Below are 18,434 nucleotides of genomic sequence, written 5' to 3' on the forward strand. Positions count from 1 at the left end.
GGCCATTCGACCCAACAAGTCCACACCGACCCTCCGAGGAGTAACCGACCCAGACCCATTCCTCAACCCTGTTATTACAAATTTACCCCGACCAAGGCACCTAACCCACACATCCCTGAAAACTACAAACAATTTAGCATGGCCAATTCACCTGACATGCACACTTTTTGATTATGGGAGGAAACCTGAGAATCCAGAATAAGCTTCTGCAGACACTGGAGAGTATGCACTGGGAGGCAATTGGGTTCAAAGGTCCCGTATGGTAGTTGTTAGTGTCTTTGGTTCTGGATGTTGAATTCGGTTGGTTTAAACAGTGTGTTGAGTATAAAGACAATTTCAGTCACTAAGAGTTCTCTGGGTGTGGAAGAAGTAAAGTTAGGGGTTTTACAAAAGGTAATGAAGGGAAGCTGTAGGAATTGGCAGACAAGCTGGAGTTGGAATTGTGTTTGTCTGTGCGAAAATGAGAGATAATTACAGCTAGAGCTCAGCAATTACATTTGGTGGAAACGAGATCAGACTCTTTGGAAATGGCTAGAATTCAATTTCAAATGAGGCACCTTGAACATGAGAAAGAATTGAAAATGTTTGAATTATGATGAAAAGTAGAAGTAAAAGAAAAGGAAATGAAGACGAAAGAGAGAAAAAGAGAGAAGAAAAGCAGAGAGTTTCAACTTCAAAAGTTAGTAATTAGAGAGGAAAGTTGACATAGAAGGTAGAGATGAAGGCAGACAGTCGGCTGGATAAGGAGGATAGTGAGGATGAGCAACCCTAGATCGCCAAAGGTCTGATGGGGATCTGTTTAAATACATCCAGGTATTATCTAAGTTTGATGAGAATGATGGAGGGAGCCTTTTTAATATCATTTCAGAAAGTGGCTAAACAAATACAGTTGCCAGAGAACATGTGGATTTAGTTGATTCAAACAAAGCTGATAGGTATTTGCATCCCTATCAGAGGAGGTGTCTGCTGAGTATGAGGAGGTAAAGAAAGCCGTTTGAAGTGCATATGAGCTTGTGCCAGAAGCTGACAGACAGTGTTTCAGGAATCTAAAATAGCATGCCTGGTTAAACGCACGTTGTGTTTGAAAGGATCAAACAAATTTTGAAAGGTGGGGAAGGGTATTAAAACAGAGCAAACCTATGACCGTTAGAGAGATTCTTATTTTCGCGAAGTTCAACAATTTACTTCCTGCAGTCATGAGAACTCATGTGGAAGAGCAGAGAGTAACAATGGGAAGGTTAGAAGCTAAAATGGCTGATGATGATGATTGAGTTCAGAAATCAAAGTTTGGTTTCTGTGAGAGATTGAGAAGAATGTGTGAGATTTTCTTAGAACATATCCCTGTGAGAGTAAGGTTTACTGGCATAGGCCAGGAGTAGCAGGTAAAGAGGTTACAGCATTAAGAGGTACAGAAGAATGTAATTCTTTTGTGCTGAGACATGAGGAGCTATGTCATTCAGAAGGACTATTGGAGAGATGAGAAGTGCTCCATTATGTAACGTGTGGTTGGAGTGTCCTGTGGAAACATCAACAGATTTATTCTACAATGGGGAAGGAGGCCTTGAGCTTGGTGTTGGTGTTACAACATTTCAGCATTTAAATTGCAAATAACATACCTGAGACAAATCGTTTTCACTGATCGTGACCCCTTAAAGTTTTTGGAGAAGTTTTGGGAGAGAAATACCAGTCTGTGTCGACTGAGCTTATTATTTCCACCATTCAATATGAAATTATGCATGTGACAGGCGTAGAAAACCTAAGTTTTGACACGTTGTGGAAACTTGAGTGAAGAAAGTCAAAGGCATTCTGTGGCAGGAGTAAAATGACTAAAATCGAATCTCGTTGTGAACATTTGTATGCTCAGAGTCAATGTAATATATATGCATTGCAGTCAATAAACAATAGACAATAGGTGCAGGAGTAGGCCATTCTGCCCTTTGAGCCTGCACCACCATTCAATATGATCATGGCTGATCATTCCGAATCATTATCCTCCTCCTGCCTTATCTCCATAACCCTTGATTCCACTATCTTTGAGAGCTCTATCCAACTCTTTCTTAAATGAATCCAGAGACTGGGCCTCCACTGCACTCTGGGACAGAGCATTCCACACAGCCACCACTCTCTGGGTGAAGACGTTTCTCCCCATCTCTGTCCAAAATGGTCTACCCCGTATTTTTAAGCTGTGTCCTCTGATTAGGCAGTCATCCATCAGCGGAAACATGTTTCCTGCTGCCAGAGTGTCTAATCCTTCATAATCTTATATGTCTCACTCAGATCCCCTCTTAATCTTCGAAACTCAAGGGTATACAAGCCCAGTCGCTTCAGTCTTTCAGTGTAAGGTAATCCTGCCATTCCTGCCAGTCTACACATAGAGGAAGGTTAGGAGGTCTAAAATGAATCTCTTTTTGTGTATTGATGGATCATTTTATTAAAGGTGGAGTTGTGAGTATACTATCACTGTAAAAAGGTCATTTTATCTTGGGTTTTTTTTTGAAGAGAGGTTATAAAGACAGAGGTGCAGAACTGCTGTCTGAAAACAGTTTAAGTAAATAATTGAGAAAGCCTTTAGGTTTTATTCAAACATTGGGAACAATGGAAGGGCAGCGGCCAGCTCTCCCAGACCAGGTTTTCATCGGTTTGTTTTTAGCTGCAGCATTTAGAAGCTGTTGGGGATCCCGTAAAGGGTTGGACGTTTCAATACATGATCCCCAGCTGCTTTTCTCTCTGAGATCTCTGTTGATGTTGATATCTCTTCGATCGGAAAACTGCATGTAAGGATCTGTATTTGAATATATCTTTGTGCCAAGCGGTGTATACCAAGAAGGTACGGTATCTATTGTTTGTGTAAGTGTTCAAACATATAAGCTATCTCAAAATGTTCTTTTCTTTGATTGTATTTTAACTGAAGCATATGAATAGATTATATTTTGCTTAATGTCGAGTGGTTTGACCAGTCACAACATATCTGGAACGCACACTTCACATCTATTATTAAAATAAGGAAAGGTTTGGGTCTAAGCGACCTTCTTAAAATATTTTGCAGGGATCTGGTCTGGTCCACAACACTTATAGATGAGGAGTTTCTGACTGACTCTTATTGAAAATTTAGTGGAGGGGTTGGGGATGGTTTGCTGGAGGTTGTGCTGTGAGCTGCCTGAGACATTCAGGGAGACATTTGGATTTGCTGACCCATCTTTGGGTGGAGCCTGGAGACTGTAGTTACAGCATCTGGGTCTGTAACATGAGCAACAAATGGAGCAAAGGTTACAGAGTGGGGAAACTCTGAAAACACAGAGTTAGTGTACGTGTGGAAAGGGATCTGTTGGACCCACCCGAGTTTTCCATTAACAGCCTCGCAAGCTACACTTAATCCAGGAGCAGAGTGTGAAGGGACACTGATTGAACAAGGAGCTGGTCACAGAGCAGTGTCACCTCCTTTAACACGTCCTGCAGCTTCCCCCCCCGGGGAAAGGACGGTGCTGCCAGTGGCTGTTCGGGTCACAGTTTCATTCAGCTTCTATGTTCTAGAACTTTCCAAACAGGACTGGGTGATGTAGCCATCATCTCCCAGTATGTTGCCATCAATGTAACCATTCGGTGATGGAGGATATATATGGTGGATGAGGTAAATACATTGTTTCCCCCACAGCAGGGAGCTGCCGGGTGTATCCATTATAATGGTATTCCCGATGGTGTACATGGCATCTGCAGAGTACCCATGTCAATGGGGAGAGGTAGAGGAAGTGAAGGAGCTCTCTCTCTGTTACTGTTACCGTGTGTCCATGCACAGTACACTATGTTGGTGAATACCTCTGTCCTGACAGCAGCCACAGTTCCTTCATTCACAAGCAGACAGCATTCCCATCGTCTTCGGGTCTCCATGTAGAAATGAATGAATGTATCTTCGATAAAGGCTGTCCCCTTAATACATGTTTGAAAACAGCATACCCATCACCAACCAAACACTTCAAAACATTCCATGCGTACGGAGAGCAATGGGGTCACTTGGAGTGTCTGGGAGCAGACGATCAGGGATGGAGCAAAACCTCCCATGTCTGAACGGGGCTGAGTGAACCCCCCAGTACACAGTATCATTAATCCCTGTAATCCCTCTCCATTTCAGTAACATACTGCCTTCCATTATTCCTGTAAATGAAATGACAGGTTATATCATGTTATATTGCACCTGCCAAATTATTATCCATTGCCTTTACCTCTCTTGATAATTTACTCTCTTGCTTATCACAGCAACATGACCAAACTCAGTATCTCTCTATCTGTTCCATCCTCCTGATCATTGATATAGATTGTAAATAGTGGAGGACCCAGCACTGGTCACTGTGTGACTCCACTGGTGACATTCTGTCAAACTGATTAAGACTGATTTATCCGGAGTGCCTGCTTTCTGTTTGATACACCGTCCTCTCCCATTACTGTGTAACACAGTGGAAAAGCTGAATATGAATGAGGAGAATCAGTCAGGAATCCAACCCCTCGAATCTGCTCCTCCATGGAATACAATCATGGCTGATGTCATCGCGGCCTCTGTTCCACATCCCTGCTATCTCTCGATCGTCAAACTCTAGTCTCTTGTTGGAGATTGCGGCTGATGAAAAAAATATCCAGTCCACATCTACATTTTCAATTATATTTCGCATCTTACAGACCTCAATGAGCTCACCGATCGTTCTTATAAAATCGAGAATATAGGCCTGAATTGCACAATTTCTCTGCATAAGACAAACACTTCAAATATGGAATCAATCTAATGAAGCTCTTCTGAATTGCCTCCAATGGAAATACCTCATTCTGCAGGACACCCAAACTGTACTCCAGTTGCAGCCTCACTAATGCCTTGCACAGCTACAGCAACAATCCCGACCTTTCTACTCTATCCTCTTATAAATAAACGATGAAGTCATGCTTGCATTTCTCAGTATTTGAAGTACCCGCAAGCAAGTTTTCTGTGATATGCAAGCAGGCACCCAGATCCCTATGCACATAAGCACTTGGAAGTTTCTCTCCATTTAGATAATCATTTGCCTTTTTATTAGGTTGGCCAACTTGAATAACCCCATATTTATCCACTTTAATTTTCATTGCCAAATGTTTGCCCATTCACCCAACCTATTCATTTAGTTTTTTAATCTCTTGCATCATCATTCCGAAGTAATTTCCCACCCATGTTAGTGTCTGAAAATGGAGCTATAATATTTTCTATCCCATCAACCGAGTAATAATATCGATCCCAAATGGTTGAGGCATGAGAACTGAAATCTATGGCACCCAACAAATTGCGTTTTCCAATATAAAATGATACATTTAATTCATCTGACTGCATTTTGTTATTTAACCAATCCTCCATCCAAGCCAATAAATTACTCCTAAACTGATGCTGTCTGATCTTACCACTCACTCTTTGGAGAAGGGACGTATCTGAATCTTTCACGAAGACCAGATATATTCCATCTCCAGGATTCCCACTATCCACCTTGTTTGTCACATCTTTAAATAACTCAAGAAAATACTTCAATCATGGTTTATCTTTTGTAAAACCATGTTGAGTCCGATGGATTGTGGTTTACGTTTGCAAATGTCCACAACAATGGATTCTAATAATTTGCCTTAAATTACAATACTTTATTGTTACATTTTACTCCCTAATGTATTCAGTTATTATAAGTTCTTCCCTTTTGAAAACCTTTACGTTTTCTTTGAATTCCTGTTTGATGGGCAAAAGGGTTTTAAGAGATGTGCTCCAATTGCTACATAAGCGGTATGTGTGGCTGACTGGACTCATCATCCTGCTGGTGTAAAAAATCAATGGGATGAAGTCTTTCTGGGGTTCCCATGTTGTCATCTCCAATGCCAGAATGACCACCTCCTGTTGATGCGTTAGAGGGGTGGGGGATTATGGAATCTTCCCGTTACTGTGTTAACATTCTGAGGGTCTGATGGGTCTTCTCATATTCCTCCATAATCGGTGGAGACACTGAACAGTCTCCACATGTATCCCAGAGATGGGACGAAGGGAGCGATTGGTCTTCTCTTGTTCCCATACAACAGACACGTGTCTGAATTATCTCCTCCTTTCTCATGAAAAAAGTCTCAGATAGTTTTTATCCTAACACATTTCCCTTGCAACAGACTCGGTGGGTCTGAATGGCCTCCTGTTATCCCAGTGTAACAATCTCCAGTCACTGTGTGACCACTTCCACTTCCTATGTTACGGACTTGAGGAGGCTGAATGGACTGATCCTGTTGCTGTGTAACAGGATACTGGTGCAGCATGGCCTAATCTGGGGCCAGTGTTATAGATTCGAGGGGCTGATTGGCCTCCTCCTGTAAATATACATCATGCTCGAGGGGCTGAACAGTGTCGTCCTATTCTGGTGTAACAGGCTCGAAGGCCTGAATATCCTCCTGTTGTTCCTGTGTAACAGGCTGCAGAACGGAATGGATTCCCCCACTATCTGTGTAATTCTCTTCAGTTGCTGACTCCTTCCTGTCATCTATGTTGAAATAAGATCATCCTTTATTTTTGTAAACTCCAATGGCTATTGGATCAACCTGTTCATCCTTTCGTTATAAGCTCGCATCTTCATTGCAGGAATCAGCTGAGGAAACCATCTCTGAGCTGCTTCCAATATAACAACATCCTTTCTTCATTGAAGAGACTAAATCTGTACACACTACTACAGATGTGATCTCACTAAGATCCTGTACAGCAGCAGCAACACTTTACCACCCTGCTGTAAGGTTCCCACCCAGGTTAGAGCTGTCTCAGCTCTCTGGGAGAATATAGAGCATTTATGAACGATCATTGTCCTTCTCTACTCCATCAGCATAACGGGAGATCTGGAGAAAATATCACAATGATGCTTAAGAAGATCATAAATGATGTGGCGAGATGATCTCTACCATTAATCTCCCCAAATCCCACATCGCTCAGATTCTCCAGAATCTAGTAAGGTGGAGTGCAAAATCAGCAAGGAGAAGGAAACATTGATGGGAGTTATATATCAAAGTGAAAGCTGCAATACAAATGCTGGACATGTTATAAAACGGGAAATGAGATATACACATTTGTGGCTACTGCAGTAATAATGTCCTGTTTACATTATATCTAAACTGTGTTAACCCAACTGAATGCTAATGCTGGGAAAAATGGTTTTCATGAGCATGTGTTAAATAGCTGGCATTAACATTTTGTCGAGCACTGAGCTAGAGATCAGGTTATTCAGAAATGGGTGTTGGATGATCAAAAGAACTAATTGAAAACTTTGCTGTAAAGGACCTTTTGGGAACAGTGACCACAATGCATTGGTTTTCTTTTATGCTGTTTGAGTACACGGTAGTTTTTGTTTTATTTGAAGTAACTGTCATAAATCTGAATCATACAAGCCCTGAAGGTGTGAGGAGAAAGTGGGGACTACAGATGCTGGAAGATCAGAGTCGAGGAGTGTGGTGCTGGGAGATCAGAGTCGAAAAGTGTGGTGCTGGAAAAGCACAGTCAGGCAGCGTACTAGGAGCAGGAGAATTGACGTTTTGGCCATAAGCCCTTCATCAGGAATGAGGCTTATGATGAAGGGGGCTGAGAGATAAATAAGAAGGCGGTGTGGCAGGAGGGAGGTAGCTAGGAATGCGATAGGTAGATGAAGGTGGGGTTGAAAGTGATAGTTGATGAAGGGAGACAGAACGCCTCATCTACTACATACATTAAAGCCAGTGTGGTCTTCTCTACATTGGTAAGGCAGGTGGTTCGTTTCAGAGAACATATCTGGGATAGCCACATTGACCAACTCCACCGCCTTGTGGCTGAACACTTTAACTCTCCTTTCCACTCTGCCAAGGACGTGAAAGTCCTGGGCCTCCTCCATCGCCAAACCCTAACCACCTGAAGCATGGATGAAGAAAGGTTCCTCTTCTACCGTGGGACCCTCCAACCACAGGGGAATAATGTAGGTTTCACCCGTTTCCCCATTTACCCTAACTCCACCTTATCCCAGTCCAATCTTCCAACTCAGCATCCTCCCTCCTTTTGAACGTTCCTATGTGTTCATCTTCCTTCCGATCAATCTGGTCCACCCGCCTCTCTGACCAAACGTTTTCAGCCTCACCTTCAACTATCTATTAGATCACAGGAATCAGCTTAGAAAAGTGCCAAGTACCGTAGTAAGCCAGTGGATTTGGAGAAATATAGGACCCAGCAACGGATGACCAAGAAAAGAAAATCAAAAAGCGAAAAAGCTTACAAACAAAAGAAAAACATAAAGACTGCAAAAAAAAGTACATCAGTGTATGAAACAAAAATAAAAACAAGGTCAAATATGGAACAGTGGGTGTGAGGACAGAATAATTTATTGAAGACAATAGAGAAATCACAGGGGAAAGAAACAGTTTCTTTGTGTCTATCTTCAAGGCAGAATATCCAGAAATTCTCCCAGAAATACCAAGTGACCATAGGACTGGTGTAAGTAAAGTCTAAGAACATTCCTATAAGTGTTGAGGTCATGTTTTAAAAGAAAGCTGGATTGAGTATTTATAAATCTGACAGATCAGATGTACTTCATACAAGAATTTCAGAGGAAGCAGCAATTGACGTATTGATTGCATCGCAGATTATCACGTTGTTTTCCAATACATTCCCAAAAGATATTTAGCCAATCTGGATAAGGCAAAGTCTATAAATACTATCCAACAGTTTAAGAAAGGATGAAGATGGAGAGTGGTGAACTACAGATCAGTAACTTGTCATCCAAGGTCGGGTGTCTGTTGGGCTCGATTATAAAGAACGTGTTACTGGATATATAGAAGGTCATGGGAAAACTGGGGAGGATGATAATGCATCGATGAAACGAAAACCATAAGTGACAAACATTTTTTGGAATGGTTTGAAGATGATTCTTGTGGACGTAGGCAATGAGGAGCTAATGGATAACGTATCGTTGGATATTCAAGAGGATCTTTTTTAAGAACTCTCCCACGAACATCATAAGAAAAGTTAAAGTAAAAGGAATTGGGAAGAATTGGGTGGCACAGTGGCACAGTGGTTAGCACTGCTACCGCACAGCGCCAGAGACACGGATTCAACTCCCACCTCAGGTGACTGACTGTGTGGAGTTTGCACATTCTCCCCGTGTCTGTGTGGGTTTCCTCCGGGTATTCCGGTTTCCTCCCACAGTCCAAAATGTGCAGGTCAGGTGACTTGGCCATGCTAAATTGCCCGAAGTGTTAGGTATGGGGTAAATGTAGGGGTATGGGTGCGTTGCGCTTCGGCGGGTCGGTGTGGACTTGTTGGGCCGAAGAGCCTGCTTCAACACTGTAACGCAATGTAATCTAAACACAAGCAAATAGGAAACGAAAAATTAGGTTTACATTCATGTGAATGCAATTGAAATATAGAAGATGCCATGCGCCAGCTGCACAGAGTGTTGCTGAGACTAAACTGAGAGTATTGTGTACCGTTTGGAGTCCCAATCTAAGATAGAATATACTACAGATGAACTGCAAAAGGTATTCTCCAGATTAATCCCTAAAATGGCAAGATTGTCTGATGTGGAAACTCAGCCTGTGATCTCGAGTTTCAAAAGATGAGAGGGGATTTTACTGAAACTTAGAAACATAGAGTGGAGACAACAACCGAGGGACATGGAGAAGTGTAAGCAGGAGAGATGAGGGAGAATTCCAGGATATTCTACACGGACAAGTAGAACAGAATAATCAGTTCGCGTAAATGAGAAACCAAGGGTGCAACCAGTGTGTCAACCCGGAGAACATTGATAGATTGTTGCATGTAAACTTCACAGCTGTTTTACTTGGGAGAAGGAGGATGCAGGTATAGATTTCGAGAAGATGGACTGGAAAGCTCTTGGAAAGAGATTGATGTAAAATACGAGCGGCGGTTTGAGGCTTTGTCCGGTATAAAATTGGACCAATCTGCAGGTCTGGATAATGTTGGAGTCAAAGGAGGAAAGACGCTGATTGGAATTTTTAATTAGAATCTGACAATAGGGGAGGTGCCAGAGGACTGGAGAACAGCTAATATGATTGCACTTCACAGTAAGGGTGGTAGAGATAGACCAGGAAACTATAGACGAGCGAGTATTAAATCACTGTTCGGGAAACTACTGGAGAAAATACAGAAGGAGAAAATTGAACTCCAATCAGAATGGCAAGGCTTGATCAGGGATAATCATCATGACTTTATCAGAGTGAAGTCACACTGATGGAGTTGATTCAATTAGTTTGAGGAGGTCGCTTATTTAGTTTTGATGCAAGGCCTTTGACAAAGTTCCGCATGGGAAACTGAAAAAAATAAAGTAAAATCTCAGAGTATCAAGGATAACTTGAAAAGTTACAGGGAAAATTGTCTTAGTGTCAGGAGGCAGAGGGTGGAGAGAGAAGGCTGTTTTTGTGACTGGAGACCAGTGTCCCCTGGTGTACCACAGGGATCAGTGCTGTGTCCATTATTGTTTGTAGCATTCATAAATGGTATATATGTGAATCTGGAGGGGGAGTGGGTGGAGGGGTGGGAGTTGTGATAAGTAAGTTTGTGTTTGACACAAAGATTGGCCGGGTGGTTGGTAGTGAGGAGGAAGTTCTGATTTTGCAGGAAAATACAAGTGGAATGATCAGATGGGCAGATCAATGGCAGATGGAATGTGATCCTGATAAATATGAGGTGATGTACTTTGGAAGGAGGAACCAGACATGGGGTGTACACAATGATTGGCAGCACACTAGGGAGCTCAGAGGGTGTTTCTCCACACATCCCTGAATGTGACTGAACAGGGTAATGGACTAGTTAAGAATTGAACCTTGGGTGGAGCGTTTATTAATCAGGGAGTAGATTATAAGTGTTATACAGGGCTTGGTTTAGTCCATGATGGAATACTGTATGTCGTTCTGGGAGAGTCATTATAAGGAAGGATGTGATTGTACTGGAGGGGTTTGCAAAGGAAATTCACCAGGATGTTCCCTGGGATGGAGCATATCAGCGATGGAGAGAGGCTGGATAAGCTCGGGTTGTTTACTTTTGACAGAGAGGCTGAGGGGGATGTGATTCAGAAAGATAAGTTAACAAGGGGCATCGACAGGGTGGACAGACAGCAACTGTTCCTTTTAGACAGAGTGTCAAGAACAAGGGAGCACACTTTAAAAGTGAAGGGTTTGAGGTTCAGAGAGGATTTAAAAACTCACTTTTTCTTCACCCAGAGGGCGTTGGGGTCTGGAAAGTACTTTCTGAGAGGGGAGTTATCAAGGTTAACCTCTCAACTGTTAAAAGTACTTGGACACGCACTTGGAAGTGCCATAACATTCCAGGCTATGAGCCTTTTGTCGGAAAGTGGGACTAATATAGATCATGCTGTATTTCCGTTGGCACAGAGACTATGCTCCTGTGATTATATGATGTGGAAGGTCAATGATCGAGCAGCTTAACACAAGAATTGATGGGTTTCTGAAGATAATGTTCACAAAGGTTATAAGAGTGAACTGTTATAGCTTGTCAAATTATGTCAATGTGAGAAGTATGAAAAAAAAGTGAAGGTTTTTTCCAGTTTGAAACCAGAGAATGGAGAATGGGAAACAGGGAAATGGCAAAACTATGAATCCACTACTTCAGTTCTGTCTTCACAGAACTTTCTAACAATAACAGGAAAACCAAGTCTGGCGTGAAAAACGAAATAGTACATGGAACATAGAACATAGTAAGTAAATCGTTTGGGAGAAATGATTGGGACTGAAAATAATGGTCATAGACAACACTAACACAGAAATATGAAATGGGAATTATGTTTGAGAAACAGACTGGGAGACAAATGAAAGAGAAGCAATGGATGTAAAACATGTGGATTTTCAGAAAGATTTTGGTAAAGCTCCAAGCCTAGTTTGCAAAATCAAATCTTCGTGGATTGGGGTGAATATATGACCATGTTTCTAGAATGGGACAGCTGGCAGGAAACAGTGAATAGAAATAAACAGACTTGTGAAGCAACTGCCTGACATTGTATTTAAGGTCTGATTCTGTGAGTATGACTATATCCCTGAAACCCCATCACCTTCCCCGGATATCTCCTCTCTCACCAGCAGGACAGACAAAGCAGAAGTGGTGGCACATTGGGATACAGTTTGAAGGGAATTGTTCTGGGAGTCCTCAACAGTGACTCTGTATCCCATGAAGTCTCATGGCATTAGTTTACACATGGGAAAGGAAACCTCCTGCTGATTACCATGTACCAGCCTCTTCCAACTGATGAGTCGTTACTCCTCCAAGCTGACCAACACTTGGAGGAAGCGCTGAGGGTGGCAAAGGCACAAAATGTTCTCTGGGTTAGGGACGTCAATGTCCACAAAAAGAGTGGTTCAGCAGCAACATTACTGATTGAGCTGGTTGGGTCCGAAAGGATATAACTTCTCGACTCGATCTGCGGCAGGTGGTGAAGGAACCCACAAGAGGGAAAAGCCATATTTGACCACAGCCTTACTAATCTGCCAGGTGCAGAAGTATCTGTCCATGACAGTATTGGGTAAGAGTGACCACCGCATAGTCATTGTGGAGATAAAGTCACACTTGCATATTGAGAATAACCTCCACCATTTTAGGTGGCACTGTCACCGTGCTAAATAGGACAGACTTTGAACAGATCTAGCAGCCCAAGTCTGGGTTTCGATAATATGTTGTGGGTCATCAATAGCAGCAGAATTGTACTCCCGCACAACCTCATGGCCTGGCATATCCCCCTCACAACAATTAACATCAAGCCAGAGGATCAACCTTCATTCAATGGAGTGTGCAGGAGGACAGGAGCAGCACTGGCAATACCTGAAAATGAGGTGTCAGCCTAATGAAGTCACCAACCATGACTACCTGCGTACCAAACAGCATAAGCAGTTAGTCATAGACAGAGCTAAGTGATCCCACAAGCAACGGTGCAGACCTTAGCTCTGCAGTCCTTCTACTTCTAGTAGAGAATAGTTATAGACAATTAAACAAGTCATCGGAGGAGGACATTCCACAAGTATCCCCATCCTTAATGATGGAAGAGCCCAGCACTTCAGTGCAAAAGATAACGTTCATGCATTCGCAACAAACTTCAGTCAGAAGTGCTGAGTGGATGATCCATCTCGGCCTCCTCCAGTGGTCCTCAACAATTCAGTTACCAGTCATCAGCCAATTTGATTCACTCCACACGATATCCAGATTCAGTTGGAGACACTGGATACCTCAGAGGGTACATACCCTGACAACATTCTGGCAATAGTACTGAAAAGTTGTTCTCCAGACCTTGTCACTGCCCTCACCAAGCTGTTCCAATACCGTTACAACAACATTTCCCGGATTACATGGAAAATTACCCCAAGTATCTCCTGTATATAAAAAGCAGACCAAATCCAATCCGGCCAATTACCACCCCATCAGTCTACACTCGATCATCAGTAAAGTGGTGGAAGGTCTCAGTGCTTTTAAGCAGCACCTGCTCAGCAATACCCTGGTCAATGACGCCCAGTTTGGGCTCCACCAGGGCCACTCAGTTCCTGACCTCATTACTGTGGTTCAAACATGGACAAAAGAGCTGAATTCCAGAGGTGGGGTGAGAGTGATAGCCCTTTAAATCAAGGCTGCCTTCGCCCAAGTGTGTTATCAAGGGGTCTTAGCAAAACTGGAATCAATGGGCATCAGGGGCAAACTCCCCGCTGGTTAGAATCATACCTGACACGTAGGAAGATGTTCATGGTTGATAAAGGTCAGTCAACTCAGCGCCAGGATAAATCTGTAGGAGTCCCTCGGGCAATGGCCTAGGCCCAAACATCTTCAGGGCTTCTTCATCAATGACCTTCCCTCCATTTTAAGGTCAGAAGTGGGGATGGTCGCCAATGATTGCACAATCTTCTGTAACATTTGTGGGTCCTCAGATACTGAAGCAATCCATGTTCAAATACAACAAGACTTGGACAGTATCCAGGCTGACAAGTGGCAAGTAATAGTCACGTCACACAAATGCCAGACCGTGAACATCACCACTAAAATACAATCTAACCTGCCCCTTGGCATTCAATGGTGTTACTGTCACTGAATCCACAGTGGACTGCAGCGGTTCAACAAGGCAGCTCACCACCACCTTCTCAAGGGGCAACCAGGGACAGGAAATAAATGCTGGCCCAGCCAGTCACACCCAGATTCAGGAAATAAATATTATTTAAATAAAATAACAGAGGAAGGTTTCTGGGATATCACAGAGATCGGTGCTCAGGTCCCAGTTGTTCACAATGCCCATTAAACATTTGGTTGCAGGAATCAAATACAATATATCCCAACCTGCTGATAGAACTAAAGGATGTTGGATTGCGAGTGGGTGAGGAGGTTGTAAAAAAGCTTCAAGGTGACTAAGACAAGTGGAGTGAATGGGCAAATACGTGGCAGATGGAGAGCAAGTTGGGTTGAGGTGACAGTGTGCCCTTTGGTGGGAACAAGAGATTGGCAGCTTTTCATTTGAAAAGGGATTGTTTGAAACATGTTGATCTGAAAAGTGACGTATGGGCCTTTTTGTTGGTTCCTTCTGCGCGGCCCTCCGAGGTCCCTGCAGCACAGTGAGGTCTGAACCCACAAGGCCATACTGGGAATGGCATTCACACGCTGCCCAGTGTACATAGACCTACCAACTGGGGAGCTGTAACATCGCAAAGGATCTGGATCTCCCTGCAGACCAGTCACTGAAAGCAATATTGCAGGAGCAAGAACCAGATAGGAAGATCAATGATGTGCTGACCTTCATTTCAGGGGGATTTGAGTCCAAGAGTAAGGGTGTCTTACTGCAGCTGTAGAGAGCTTTGGTGTGACCCTATCTCAAACACTGTGCAGTATTCTGCAGATTTGGTCTCAGTACATAATAAAGGACAAACCTGACATTGAGGGAGAGCAGTGAAGGATGACCAGACCGATCTCTAGGATGACAGGTTTGTTGTGGGAGCAGAGTTTGGGGCGACTGGGCCTGTATTCCATGGTGTTTAGGAAAATGGGTGGAGATCTCAGTGAGATATATAAAGATCTGACAGGGTGAGACGGATTGGAAGCAGGATTAATAATTCCCCTGGCTGTGGTGTCTAAAACAAGGGTCCACAGTATTAGGTACAGACAGACCATTCTGCAATGAGATGACAATAAATGTCTGCACTCAGTGACTGGTGAACCTGGGGAATGCGCTCGAAGCTGGAATATAAATACGGACGTAGAGACAGTAAAGGACTGGTGGGAGAGAAGGAGAACGATATGGAAATAAAGGGCAAGGTATCATTATATTGAATTGGGTAGCAAACTCGACAGACCAAATAGACTACTGCACTTCCTATTTTATAGCTTCCCACAGTTAATCACATTAAGGAATGTGTACAGTGTGTGGGAAAAGTGCATTGTGTACATATTTGAACATGAACTGGAATGGGGAAGGCTCAATGTGTTGTATGACCTACTCCATTCCCGATGTTTCTATGCAGTCTGTAAATGTTGTCACAAGCTCTCAGATGTTAGGAAGGAGGTCTCTGCAGGGTCAACAGGACTGTGTTTCTCATTCCCTTTTTCCGATACTGAGGCTGGGGCCGGGTGTTCTGTTTGGTTTTATCCTTTAGACCTCGGAACAGTTTGATACAATAGAATGTCTTGTTTGGCGGATTCAGAGACCATTGAAGAGTTTATCACATGTCTGTGTGTCTGCAGTCACGTTTAGGCCAGACCAGGAAAGCACGGGGGATTCACTTCAAGAAAGTACATTTGTGAAGCAAATTGGTGTGTACAATCGACATTGGCTTGAAGGTCACTATTTACGGACATCAGATTTTGCATCTTCATATTTTGTCAATTGTGTTTAACTTACACCAGCTGCCAGAGCATTAGCCTGGTCTGGATTAGTAATCCAGTGACCTTTCCACAGCAGCACCATCTCTACATGGGGACCTATCTGAAATCATACTGAGCAGGTTATTTCTGTGCTGTTTGATAACTCTGTCAAAAAGAACTCCCACCAATTTGACTGCCGTGGTGAGTCTGAGGCGGAGGTAACTGGCCAGATTGTAATTATAATCCTCTTAGGAACTGGACATAGTTGAGTAATTTTCCACATTACCAGGGAGATGTCAGAGTTGGAGCTGGAATGAAACAGCTTCCCCAGGGACACGGCTTATTGTGCAGCATAAATCTTCAGTCCTATTGCAGGAATGGTGACAGGGACCATTGCCTTTTTCGTACGTACTGTGTTCAGCTGTTTCTTCATGTCACGAACAGCAAATTGAATTGGTTGAAGACGGGCATCTGTGATTCTGTGGGTATCATGGCGAGGGTGAGGTGGATCATCAACTCCACACTTCTGGCTGAGGGTGGTGCAGATACCACGTCCTAGTCTTTCACACTGATGTACAGGACTGTTCAATTATTTAGGATGGGGATATTCGTGGAGCCCTTTCCTCCGTCATTTGTTTAATCATCCATCACCATTTATGACAGAATGTGACAGGATTGCGGAGCTTCGATCAGATCTGTTGGTCAAGTGTGGCAGCATTAATGGGTTAGCATCAGGTTTAGGTTCACGTGGTTCTGACCCTGTCATGTTCACTCACAGTCATTACTGAAACATAGATCATATTGATGGGAATGGCAGACTGAGGAAATTATTCGAGGCTAAAAGTTACAGGTTGTGGTTGTTTGCTGTTCTGCTTCTCCTGCTGCTGTAGTCCTTCAGCACCACATAAATACGATACGCAGTTTTGAGCTGCAATATCTGCAATGCAATTCTGCTGTCGGTCCTTTAGTTCACATCGAGACCCATTCACCCATCAGTCATGTACTCAGTGACCTACTCTGGTTTCTGATGTGGTAACACTTCCATTTTCATACTTTCATTCTCCTGTGGGTCTCTCCACGGATCAGGCTTTCAATCTGACACATTCTGCAAAACAATTAACTGTTTTTAATCAATTGTTTAATTCATCTGAATCTTTTTCCTTGAGTAATACCATTTTCTGTGTTTAAAGTGAATGTGTTTCCTCTGTTTCTCTCCCTGACCATGATTAAGAGTTCTGCAGTGACAGTGATGCCAGCCTTATGTAGTTTCCGAGCCAATGAATTCTCTGGATTCCCAATCATCTTCACCACATTGTATGTTTCCTCTTTTGGTTTGATGTCTTGTCACTCATGTTTGCCTTGTCCTGTCATGAGTATGTTTCATCACCTTTGGGAGAATTTCTGATATCCTCCGAAATATCCCCAGAAATTCCTGCTTTTGCTGTTCCATGGTCTGCCCTGCTCGGCTCCCCTTCCAATTAACTCTGGCCAGCTCCTCCCACATGTCATTGTAGTTACATTGTTCAATTATAATCACATTACATCAAGAAGAGACCAATAGATATAAACCAAAAGAAGGAGCTTTGAGAGAGGAGACGCAAAGAATAATTGGTAAATTTCTAAACTAGATACAAAGAGAGAAAGAGCGAGACAACATAGATGAGGAAACATGAAAAATGAGAAAACTAGATCATCGAAAGAAGTAGATGCACATCCCTCAATGTTTTGGCAATTCCTGTGTGCTGTGGTCCTTTGTTTCGTACATGTACTACAGAGCAATATGTTCAAATGCTGAGTCTGATGCCAGAATTTTTATCTCCAATAATATGACAGACACTAGCTTTGGAAAGTATCCAACAGGCCAATATATTGAATTCTGGTAGAAAGGGGATAAACTGAAATAAGTTGGGACACCAGAAGCAAGAATTTATAACACATCCTGATAAGAATGAGAGATTGGAGTGGAGAATTCCAGAAAAACAGGGAACGTTGAGGGAAGGGAAACATATCATTTTAGATGAGAATAAAATGACATTTTAATGTTTTATAAATTTTATATATCATATGTATCACGTTTTGTTAACTGTGTCTCCGTTGTTCATTTGGAATGTGTTGTGCACATATAAAAAATGTTACTTATCTGCACAGACACATTATTTAAACAGTGTATATAAAATCATTCTGCCATTGAATTGGTCCTGTTGTTGTGTTACCAGGATACATGAACACCAGCTGGCCACCAAAAGACATGACCCATTATCACTATGTTCCATACACACAGACAAAGAAGGGCATCACTTTGATTGGGACAATGCACACACACATACTAAGACACGCAAGGATGTTCTTCGAGGAATGGCATTCTGACCAGAAGTCCGTCAATAAACTCAGCAATTTAGATCCTATCTACATTCTCTTGTAAAACAAAAGAACTGGAAATGACATCACCCAACTTAAGAACCCAAGACCTAAAAATAGAGAGGCGCAACATACCACCAGCACTTCAGCAGAGACTCTCACTGATGATGTTACCGAGTCATAGTGTCGAATCATTAGAAAACAAACCTTCAAGCACAGCGAGCAAACTTGCATACAT

Source organism: Chiloscyllium punctatum, unplaced genomic scaffold (assembly GCF_047496795.1).
Source record: "Chiloscyllium punctatum isolate Juve2018m unplaced genomic scaffold, sChiPun1.3 scaffold_266, whole genome shotgun sequence".
Classification (NCBI taxonomy): domain Eukaryota; kingdom Metazoa; phylum Chordata; class Chondrichthyes; order Orectolobiformes; family Hemiscylliidae; genus Chiloscyllium; species Chiloscyllium punctatum.